Source organism: Lasioglossum baleicum, chromosome 14 (assembly GCF_051020765.1).
Source record: "Lasioglossum baleicum chromosome 14, iyLasBale1, whole genome shotgun sequence".
Taxonomy (NCBI): Eukaryota; Metazoa; Arthropoda; class Insecta; order Hymenoptera; family Halictidae; genus Lasioglossum; species Lasioglossum baleicum.
This window is the reverse complement of record NC_134942.1, coordinates 4,780,619-4,791,623: the sequence shown is the minus strand read 5'-3', so window position 1 is coordinate 4,791,623 and position 11,005 is coordinate 4,780,619. Positions and strand designations below refer to the sequence as shown.

The 11,005-nt window shown below is 40.6% G+C and overlaps 1 protein-coding gene across 3 annotated transcripts in view; it reads right to left on the bottom strand.

Moving 5' to 3' along the window:
- Positions 1-11,005, bottom strand: part of Siz (Brefeldin-resistant Arf-GEF family protein schizo) — an 86,790-nt gene that overhangs the window by 74,434 nt on the left and 1,351 nt on the right. The window lies entirely within an intron of this gene.

Sequence of the window (11,005 nt, the reverse complement as noted above, 5' to 3'; positions counted from 1 at the left end):
AAATATATAAGCGTGTGTTGTTAACCAACCGTAACAACAACTTCTCACCGAATCTCGCGTCGAATCGCGGTGGCTGTTGGTCGAGACCGAACACATCGATGGACTCGGTGCAATAATAGAAGAGGATCGATCGATCGGGTTGAACAGCGGCCGGAACTGGACTTGACCGAGAGAGAGAGAGAGAACGAGAGAGAGAAGGGAGGAAAGTTGCAGCATCCCGGTTAAACATAGGTCAACGGTGAAAACGAGCGGTGGCGTGGCCCTTAGCTCTTTTTCCAAGCGACTAATCTCTTCCGTCTAAGTTTAGAGCTGGCGCGCAAGTGGCCCACTTCGAGGCGCACTGGAATCGAACAGCTTCCACGAATTGTCTCTCTTTCCTGCCTCCATACGAGAGAAAGAAAGAGAGATGACGAGAGAGGCACTTCGCTTTTCTCCGGCTCGCAGATCCCCTCACAAATAAAATAATCTTTCGACAAGTACATACTCGAGCTATAACTCGTTGCGCTGATTTCGCTACCGGGCTGATCGATATCAAACCGAAACGTCTACCATTGCGAACGCCTTATCGGACCGCTATCTGCGCGTTATCGCCGCTAAAACCATGGCCTCCTCAACGTTATCTTTCGCCGCTAAGTGGATTTCGTTAATCGAACACCTGTGCCACCGAACGTGAAAACTTTGCGAAACTCAACGAAATTCTTTCAACATCTAAAGACAATTGCAAAAGACAGTAGCCCCGTGTGGAAGATTCTTTCTCTCGTCGAAATGGATCATTCATTCATTAAAGTAAATAAAATATTTTTTTTACTCTGAGTACACCAATATTTTATCTAACCACTTTTCATTAAATTTATCATATATTCATTAAAGCATGTAAATAAATAATCTTGCATATGTACTGAATAAAATATCCTTGTAATACAATTTAAATAACAAAAGTTTGTTTTTGTTTTACGTTTATAATTAACTAGACTGCGGATTTTATGCATTTATGACAGAAATGGACACGCACAATCGAAAGCAGTGGACATGTTAAAAATATTTCAGGACATCAACGTACATATTAGTTTCAGCTCAATCGGATAATTAAAAGAAGAATACAATCTTTATTTGGCTCCTGTGTCCTGCAATCAATGCGAACATTTTTTATTTTGCATGAAGATCCACAGTCTAGCGATCTGATGAATTTATGACAAATATGAACACGTTAAAAATATTTAAGGACATCGATGAAATAGTTTCAGAAGAATACAATCTTTATTTGGCTCCTGTGCCCTGCAATCAATGCAAACATTACTAATTTTGCACAAAGATCCGCGGTCTAATGCCCCTATTTATTTTAAACTAAACAAAGGAAAAACCATCAAGATTCATCATTGGAGTCCTGAGATATTTAATTTTATGTAAACTCAAAAAATGAGGGTTTTTTGCAATTATCTGGAAATCAAGGCTGAAACAAAAAAAGTGATAGGGGTAAAAGTTGTTCCATTTGGGGTCCTCTACAGCTGGTTAACGTTTGGCCTTTTAAAAACGGATGATGCTCTGTAGATGTTCTAAAAAGAAACTATACATTTTCTAAACATAAATTAGCGGTCGCATCGTCTCGGCTTGCCTCCGGGGTCTCTCGACTATCCGAAACGCATTCACCGAGACCGCCGCGACTCGCGTTGCACCGTGGACCCTCCCGACAGACACGGAGGTTGTTAATCGACGCAACAGGATCGGAATCGCGATCCAGGTGCGCGCGGGAAACAACGCTGCTCGGGCGGAGACAAAGAAACGCGCCGCGTTCGAGTGGAAACAATTCGCGAGTGTTCGCGCCTCAAAGGGCGCGCCGGTTACAACAGGGAGCGGAGAGAGGCAGATATAGAGAGCGCGAGAGAGAGAGGAAAAAAGGAGAGGCAGAAACAAGGTTAGAAGTAACCCCCACAGCCGATCGGTTAACAAAGCGTCGATATTTCCAACCGAGAGAGAGAATTATCCCGGTGATTTCACCGGCAAGCGTCGAGAACCACGTCATTACGCTTTCATTAAGCGAGGACAGACGCGGGAACAGGCTCGGTCGGTGCGCGCAGGTAAACCGCGTCATTCACCGACCGCCCTGCCATGCCGGTGCACCCGCCGCTGCGCTCGTTGCATTTTTATTGCGACGAACGGGTAATTCCGAGACCGAACAATCCGTGCGAGAATAATCGGATTATCAGTACGAGATTGCTCCACTCTCCGACTCCGACTCATCCGGAAAAGTTTGTCTACCCCCTGGCAAGAAGCTTCGGAAGACCCGGAGGCCGCAAATTTGATGCGCCGAGGAGTACTTGATCCGTGAAAATCAAGGAAGTGGTCGGGATAGTCGATATTATAGGTAAAGAATAGAAATTCTTATTTAAAACATAGGCTTTTTAAACAAATTTTCTTTAAATATTGCATTGTCATCCAGTTCTAAGCTACGTTTAAAATTTCAAGTCTCTAGCTCAGCGGGAAGTTAGTTTAAAATCAATTGCAAAATTTGTACCGGACAAACAAACAAACAAACAGACAGACAAGAAAGCGAGCTAATAAAAACGTGGTAAAAAGAAAAGAAAAAGGAAAAAATTGAATGAAGGAACGAGTACATATTAAAATTTTTCGCGTTACGCGAGCCCGTGACCGAGCCAGTTATATTAATTTAATGTTTCTTCTTCATTTTAAAAACCTGCGCAGCGGAGTCCAGTTCTGATCTGTTTTGAAAGTGTGGAGCCTGCTCTTTAACATACAGGGTGTCTCAGCTGAAGGAGGCCACCTAAATATCTCCTTTATTTTTAATGTCACAAAAAGAATATTTATGGCATAAAAATGATATCGAAGGAAGAATATCATAAAATATAGAAGAACAATTTCTTTCGTCCGGTTATTTTTTCATAGTTTCTTCAAGGTCATCGTTATTTTTTTATCGGGAAAATGTTATATTCGAAATATGATTATTTTTCGATGTAGTATAAGAATATGAACTAAAAAATATGGGTTTCCATTTGAAAAAATGAAGTTGCCCTTCATCTGACTCTTAAAGGGCCATTATGGAAAAATGTGCATAGAGCCATTAAATGTGCCCCTTCATATGAAGAATATTTTATATTTCTTTATATTCTCCTGCTGGTTTCCGTAATAATTGATTGTCTGCAAAACGTATTTTTTAAATTTTCAATATAGGCCCGCACGAAAAAGAATTTTAAAGTGCAACTTTTACTATTTTCTCTACAATTCCGACCAAATGCAATGTTTTTTAAAATTTCTTTTCACATCCTGTAGTAAACTAATTGCTCCAGCTTCGCAAAAAAGTTCAAGTCGCATGGTCCAATATTACAAAAGTTGTGGTGTCTTTAAGAGTGTCCGAATATTAGTGGGAGTCACTGTACGTAACAAAAATTGGCTGCCATCATCCCGCCGCGCGTCGGTGCGCGACATCAAAGTTGCAGGGCGTAGCAAAGGGTTAAGGTAACCCGCATAAGCAGCCTGGAATGGAAAGGTGCAACGAGATCGACCCGGGACACAGGAGCAGACAATAGAGCGAGGTGCAACGTCCGACGCTCGATAAATACGATATAAATATTATTGCACGCGATGGCAGCAACGCGACCAATTACTTTGCAACGCGAAGCTGTTGGCGCGCGTCTCTCGCGCGCGAGAGTCGAGACAAAGAGAATTAATATGAAAATTAATGTCCCCGGCCCGCGCGCGTTTTCTTCGTTTTTCCGCGCCGGGGAATAACCCATGCGGGAACTAACCGCAGGAAATGAAAAATTCATGAGAACCTGGAGAAAGAGAGAAAAAAAGAGGGTAGCAGCGCCGGGAAACAACCGCCGCGGCAGGGGTGCGCGCCCGGGGGAAGGAAACAAGCGCTGAAGAGGACCACTCGCCTCGAAAAATCTAAACTCCTGTTGCGAGCAACGGACCACCACGAAATGGACTATTTTTGGTGGCCGGCCGAATACGAGACGAGCCGAGACGGAACGAAACGCCCCGGAGGAAAGGAAATTAAAGAGCCTCCGAAAACCCGCAGCCAAAGAAAATCAACTTTCAACGCTGCAAACGCTTGGGGAAACTGTGCAAGCGATTAGCGGATTTTCTCCGCGAAAATAGAACGTCCTGAAAAATCTCTGAAGTCTAATTTTCTGATTAAAGTGGTCGGACACCGTCCTCATTGTTCCAGGGTGGTTTCGGCTCTCGCTCATCCCCCAAGATCGACGTAAAAACCGAGACGTAGAGCAGAAGTCGCTCGATTACCGCCTGTTCCGATCGAAGCGAACAAGAACGCATCTGTTACGGACTGGGAAGCATGTAGGCGCGTGTGCGTGTAGGCGTGTAAGTTGCCGACCGTGTGAAACAGCAATTGCTCGGGCCAATTCTGCGGAGAGACAAATCTTCGGCGGGAGATCGTTCTGTTCCCCAGATGTAAGCGTGGAGTCGTCGCAACCTGCGACGCGGGACACAGAACACGAGACACGAGACACGAAGAATATGTAGGACATCTTGTCGACTGGTTCTCGGAACTGTGGATCTCCCTTTGGCCGAGCGCGCGCACGCTCTGGGCCCTCCAGAAAATCGATGGTTTTGTTTCGCCTCTCGAATTACACGGGACTTTCCACGCTCGACCGAAACCTCTCACTTTTCCAGAGCAAAAGGAAAAACAAGCCCCAGGGATCTGCAAGTCGAGGTCGGAAGCTTGAACCGGCGCGGCGCCCCTTGAAACGCGGTGTCCGACTACTCTTTGACCCCTTCGAAAGCTATGTCTAACGTTTCGGCTTCTCTGATCCTCGAATTCGGGTCGATGAAACTATCCGAGCGATTTCGACGAAATGCAAATATTTTCTCTCAGAATGTCTTTGCACCAGGGACCAAAAATAAACGTTATTCTAAAATTTTCTACGAGGGAAATCATTAATACGAAGTTGATTATTATTGACATTTAAGATAATGTACACGATGTATTAGAAAATATCGATTTTGTGCAGTGTCCAAAAATTGGATCCTCCCCGATAACTGTTATCGATGAAGAAAGACTGTTTCGATCGCTCGTAACAGTTATCAATGAGAGAAATTTATTTCTATCGCTCGTAACAGTTACCGATGAGAGGAATTTATTTAGATCGCTCATAACAGTTAATATGATGATCGAGTTTCTTTTCACTTATTCGTAATAATCATTGATGAGAAAATTCATTTTGGTTGCTTATTAAATTATTGAGTTGTCTGTGAAATTCATTGAGAAGGTTTCGTACAACAAGACGAATCAACAAACCATAAAACAACACAAAATCTGTTTGTTTGTCACATTAAATTTTGATTGCAGCGATTAATTTTACGAATAGAAAATTTATGAAATAATTGATTATCTATCATTTGAAAGTTGTACTATTTAATAGTAACTATTACAAATTTCCTTCATCAATTACTGTTATGACCGATCGAAATGAATTTCTCTCATCGACAACATTTACCAACAAGAGAAAAAATGTTCGGTTGCTAATAATCCTTATTTATGACCAATAACGATTTTAGTCGATGAAATACTTGTTATTCTATGACTTTCTTTTTGGTTATAACAGTCATGGTCCCTGCTTTGCACCTAACTCAAATTTCACAGATGTCTTGTGACTAACAAGTTATCATCGATAACATCCATTTCTTTCCGGGAACAACAAGTTACTATTACACCGCAATAACTTGTTTTTACCAAAGACTATCGACTCGAAAGCTTTCTAAGAAATGAAATCTGTGATCGAGATAAGATATCCAGTGGTTTAATCGATTCAACGGCGAATCATCGTCCGAAGTAGGCAACGATGTTCACGCTTTGCTGAATTCTCGGCGTGATTTCTCCCGGTGCGAGAAACAGTTTTAAAACGAACGAAACGAACGCGTGAACGTGACCTTGCTGTCCCGACGAAGACATGACCGTTGCTAAGGTCTCTGTTCGATCTCGTAGCGGACTCGAGAAACAACTATTTTGAATATGGCTGAAACGATTGCTCTACCGCGATTGAAAAGATTGCTCTACTCTGTTAGACTACTTTGCTAGTCTCTTTATCGAGTCGAGTGTTAAAAAGTTAGGTCCTCTACGAAGACGGTAATCGAATACGCGGCCTATCGCGACTCCGGTTTCGTTTTTTTCTCCTGTCGCGAATGCAGCCTTCCGAACGTTTTTGGAGGCTTGCCACATCGATCCTTCGATCGACGCCCCTTAAGCCTCTAAGGTCACGCGGCGAGCCGCCCCTAAAGGGAAACGATCACTTTCGCGGCCCGCAACCGTTTCACTTTTCCAGCCTGGCCAAGCTTCTGCTCCTTCAAACTTCGTGGCAATTTTTCAACTCGAAAAAACTGCCTCCTACCCCGATTTTCGTTCGGTTGATCGGATAAGAAGTTGGTGGGGAATTCTCACTTTACTTTATTCTAGCTTTCCAATATTTTCTCAGCCGCTCCGTTTGCAATTTAAAGATTTTATGGTTCGTTTCAGGTTAATAAGGTAGTTAAAAGAAGGGAGAAATTTCTATTTGGCTCCTGCAATCGATGCAGATATTTTCTATTTTGCTATTTCCATTACGAGCCGATGTGATGAAACGAGCCAGCATGTTTAAATTTGGGATTTTTTCAATTTCGAATATCTGCAAATTTTAATATACGAAATGTTGGATTTAAAATTTGAATAAACGAATGGAGGAATAACCCCGAATCGCCACTCGACGCCGTATCTGTGCCGATCGGCGGCCGAACAGGTTGACATTGGCTGCGCCTCATACGGAGTGGATAAGAAGAAAAGGCGGCGAGAGGGTTACAAAAAAGTCTCGCGAATCTGTACCAAATTTCTCCGAGTTTCCAATTGCGGCAGAGGCCAATTACCGACACCGTGTCCTGCGTGTGACATATTTGGCGCGACGTACACGGCACGTAACAGCGTCTCTTTTACGAGACTTCTTGCAAGAAACGCGACGTTGACATTATGCAACCGCGTACTCGTAATATTACATTCATTTATAATAGCGTAAAGTCAGACACCGGCGCAACGATCCTCCCAATTAACGGAAAACCGCGGACGCGCTCGTCTAGCGATTAATTAGTTTTGGTAGCAGCGTGTGCACTCGCCAAACGGATTACAGTCGTATCCTGTGCTGCTGTGGGCCTGTATGCCTGTGGGAACGAAAGCCTCCGCCATTTTTCTCCACTTCAGATACGCGGACAAGCGTGCTCAACCTTGCACTCTGTGAGAAACTCACGGTGCACTATGCATGGTGCACCAGCGTCAGACACTTGTTTCTCGTGATTTAAATTCTGGAGTCGACGTATTATTAGGTTGTTGCATATGAAATGTCCGATTTTTAACAGTGGCAGACGCAATTCTCGACCCGATGTATTCTATCCACAAATTTCAAGTTTCTCGATTGTATTACGGTAAAAAATGTATAAAAACAACTTTTTAGAAGCCACGCTTACATTAAAATGCACTAAAAAGGAGAGAATAATTTTTTTTCCTGGTTCTCCATAAAATAAGTTAAATGATTAATAATATTTTTCCCCAAAATTTTAAGCAATTAGTTCAAAATTTCTTCTGTTGTAAAATTAGTGTCGGAATAGATAGAAAAATTTCATATAAATTTAAATAAAATCATGACATTAGTGACTATAAAAATAAAAGCGTGGAGCGCTAAACTAAATTGACGTGATCTTCGTGGATGCTTCACGCTTTTATCACTAATGTCATGATTTTATTTAAAATATTAAATTTTTCTATCTATTCCGACACTAATTTTATAACAGAAGAAACTTTGGGGAAAAATATTATTAATCATTTAACTGGATTCGTTATTATTTACGGAGAACCAGGAAAAAATTATTTTCTCCTTTTTAAGAAGTTGTTTTTATATATTTTATTTTCTACTTTCATTGTCATCGGAAGCAAGTGTGTATACAAAATTTCAGCGAGATTGGACTATGGGAAGAGGTTTGAAATTCCATTACAAGATTTTACGCATACAACAACACGGCAAGTTAATATAAGCGTGGTAAAAATAAGATGTTATGGTCATTCACGTTTTTCATTTAGGTAAGTTAATTAATTACCACATTCTGACCAAAAATCACATAATGCTATCGTCAATTAGTTATTTCTCCAGACATATAAAAGAAATACACGACAGTCGCGTTGGTTGACGTTGAAACAAACTCGATTTAAAAGTAAAATTATACATCTAAATTAAAATTGAACGTAGGATATTACGTGGTTGCCTATAAAATCGACTAGAATTAATTTATTTAGACTTTGCGCGGTTCTTATCATGACATGTGCTCTAATAAAGATATTTATTAAATCATTTCTTACGAAGGCATCTTTATAATTTTATTAATTGTGAAATAAGAAATCTAAAACCGGTCGAGGTACATTTAGTACTTTAAACCTATGACTATAATAGCAATTCTTGATCGAAACGTTTTATGTATAAGAGTTGCATTCTATAGTCGGACATTTTACAAGCAACAACCTAATAGCTTCGAGTGCAGAGGGTGAAAAATTTTCGGATAAATTTAGCTGGCTAGTCTGCGGAGGGTGTACAATCGCGAATAGTAGAATCCGGTTTGTTTTCCGGACATTCTCGAGGATCGCATCGATTGTGCCGCGCGACTCGAACATTCAGATAACACGGTGCGATTTAATGATCGACCCAATTTCTGTACGAACAACAATGTGCTATGAGAGGTTTCCTGTGTTCTCATCGTGTCGCAATAATCAATAGAGCCGGTCGGCTGCATCAAGGTTAATTGTTTCGAGGATATTAGTCGCTGCTATTAGACACATACACACATCTACGCGCGATGATAACAGAGGTAATTCGTTATCTTCTTTCGAGAAACCCTCAACAAAAACACATGTCCACGCGCCACGTTTCTTTCGCATGATTCGGAAGTGAAAGCCAGATAGAACGTTGCTCTTTCATAAATATGTACAAAATTGCTTGAAATGAAAATGTACGTAAAAAATTCTGACGCTGAGAAATTGGGAACGGAGTAACGATTGTATCGTTACAACATTCTTTTACAACCAGCTGGTCTTCACCGATGCGTCCAGCTTCGAACACATGGTTACGCAACGTAACGGAATAATTGCTACACCTATGTTTATCCTGGAATCCGATGGAAACTTTCGGATGAAACATCGGCTCTCATTTGAACAAAATTATTTCGATGAAAATGTATTTTTATTCGAGAAAAATGTTTAACGCGAGAAGATTGTTCGTGACGAACGTTGAACGCGATTGTTTCTAGATACCGATTCCACTTTTTAGGAGATGTGCAAAAAGCGGGGCCCTAAACTATGGTCTCTCGGGGATATTCGAAGATGGAGAAGAAATGGCCAAGGTCCCACACTGTGTACCCCCACCAGGGGATGTTTATAAATGTACTTTTTCCGCGCGTCTTTAAACAAAAAGAAAAAGGTCCGTCTCTCACGAAAGACTCTCGAGTGAAATCTCGCGTGACCGTATGTATGACGGTTCGGAAAAGAAATAATTTATGACGGGTAAAAATTCATTTTCCGCGGTTTAAATTAGCCTTCTAGAATGCTAAAAAGTACTCTAATATTTTAACGAGTAATCTAAAATAAAAATATAACTGCAATAATGATTCCCGAGTATGTACAGTGACTCTCGTTAATATTCGGACCCTCTAAAAAACGCGATAATCTTTTTAATATTGGACTATACGATTCAAACTTTTTTCGGAAGCTAGAGCACTTAGTTCACTACAGGATGTGAAAAGAAATTTTTTCGAAAATTGCAATTGGTCGGAATTGTAGAGAAAATACTAAAAGATCCATTTTACAACTTTTTCATGTGGGCCTATATTGAAAATTTAAAAAAATACGTTTTGTAGATCTATTTCAATTAAACATATCCTGAAAATTTCGTCAAAATCGGTCGACGTTGCAATGAGCTACAAGCGTTTAAAGATGGTAAAAATTGCAGATTTTCACGATTTTCAACCTATAACAGCAGTAAATCTAAGAATTCTTACATCTTTCGATGACTGTCATTTTTCCCCGCATCAACCGATTTCGATGAAACTTTCACAATGCGTATATTTTTCAAAATTTCAATATAGGCCCGCATAAAAAAGTTGTAAAATACAACATTTAGTATTTCCCCTACAATTCCGGTCAAATGCAATTTTTGAAAAAATTTCTTTTCACATCCTGTAGTAAACTAATTGCTCTAGCTTTCCAAAAAAGTTCAAATCGCATAGTCCAATATTTGAAAAGTTACGGTGTATTTAAGAGTGTCCGAATATTAGTGGGAGTCACTGTAGATGCTCACGCGACCGTTTCACGGCTCGAGAAGAAACGAGACGCGACGAGGAAAGATACAAGATATGATGTGTGTGTGATACATTATTTATTTCCTACATTGGACCGCGTTTCCACGTTCCGCTGATAGGCGTGTTCACGATACAATGAGAAGAACAAGGCGAATTATAACGCGGCGACACCTCCATCAACGCCACGGTTGTGTGCGCGTGATCTCGCATCCAACATTGGCGTCAACGTTTTTTCGTCGACGATGCTCGATGTCATTGAGCCGACAGTAGCCAGTCGCACTCAGTCGCACTCGAATGACGATGCATGCGTTCGAAAAGATTACGGCAAAAACAGAACTTAGTGTCGGCAATTTCTTGGAAAACGTCAAGAGAGTATCTATATTGGTTTTGAATATATTCTTTTTGCAGTTACAGTGACCTTTATTATAAATATCTGTGTATGTATTATTATATGTATATAATGGCCACTAAATTTGGTAAATGTGATAAATTATTGAATATTTATCAAATTAACCGGCGAGTTTATATAAATCCCAACTCGTAATGACGAATGTGATAAATATCTTCATTATTTTCTTCGTAATTCAAATTAAACGCAAGTTTTCAAAAATTTTCATTACATACCATCAAGTAAATTAATCCATCTGGCTTGCCAGAAAACCTGAAG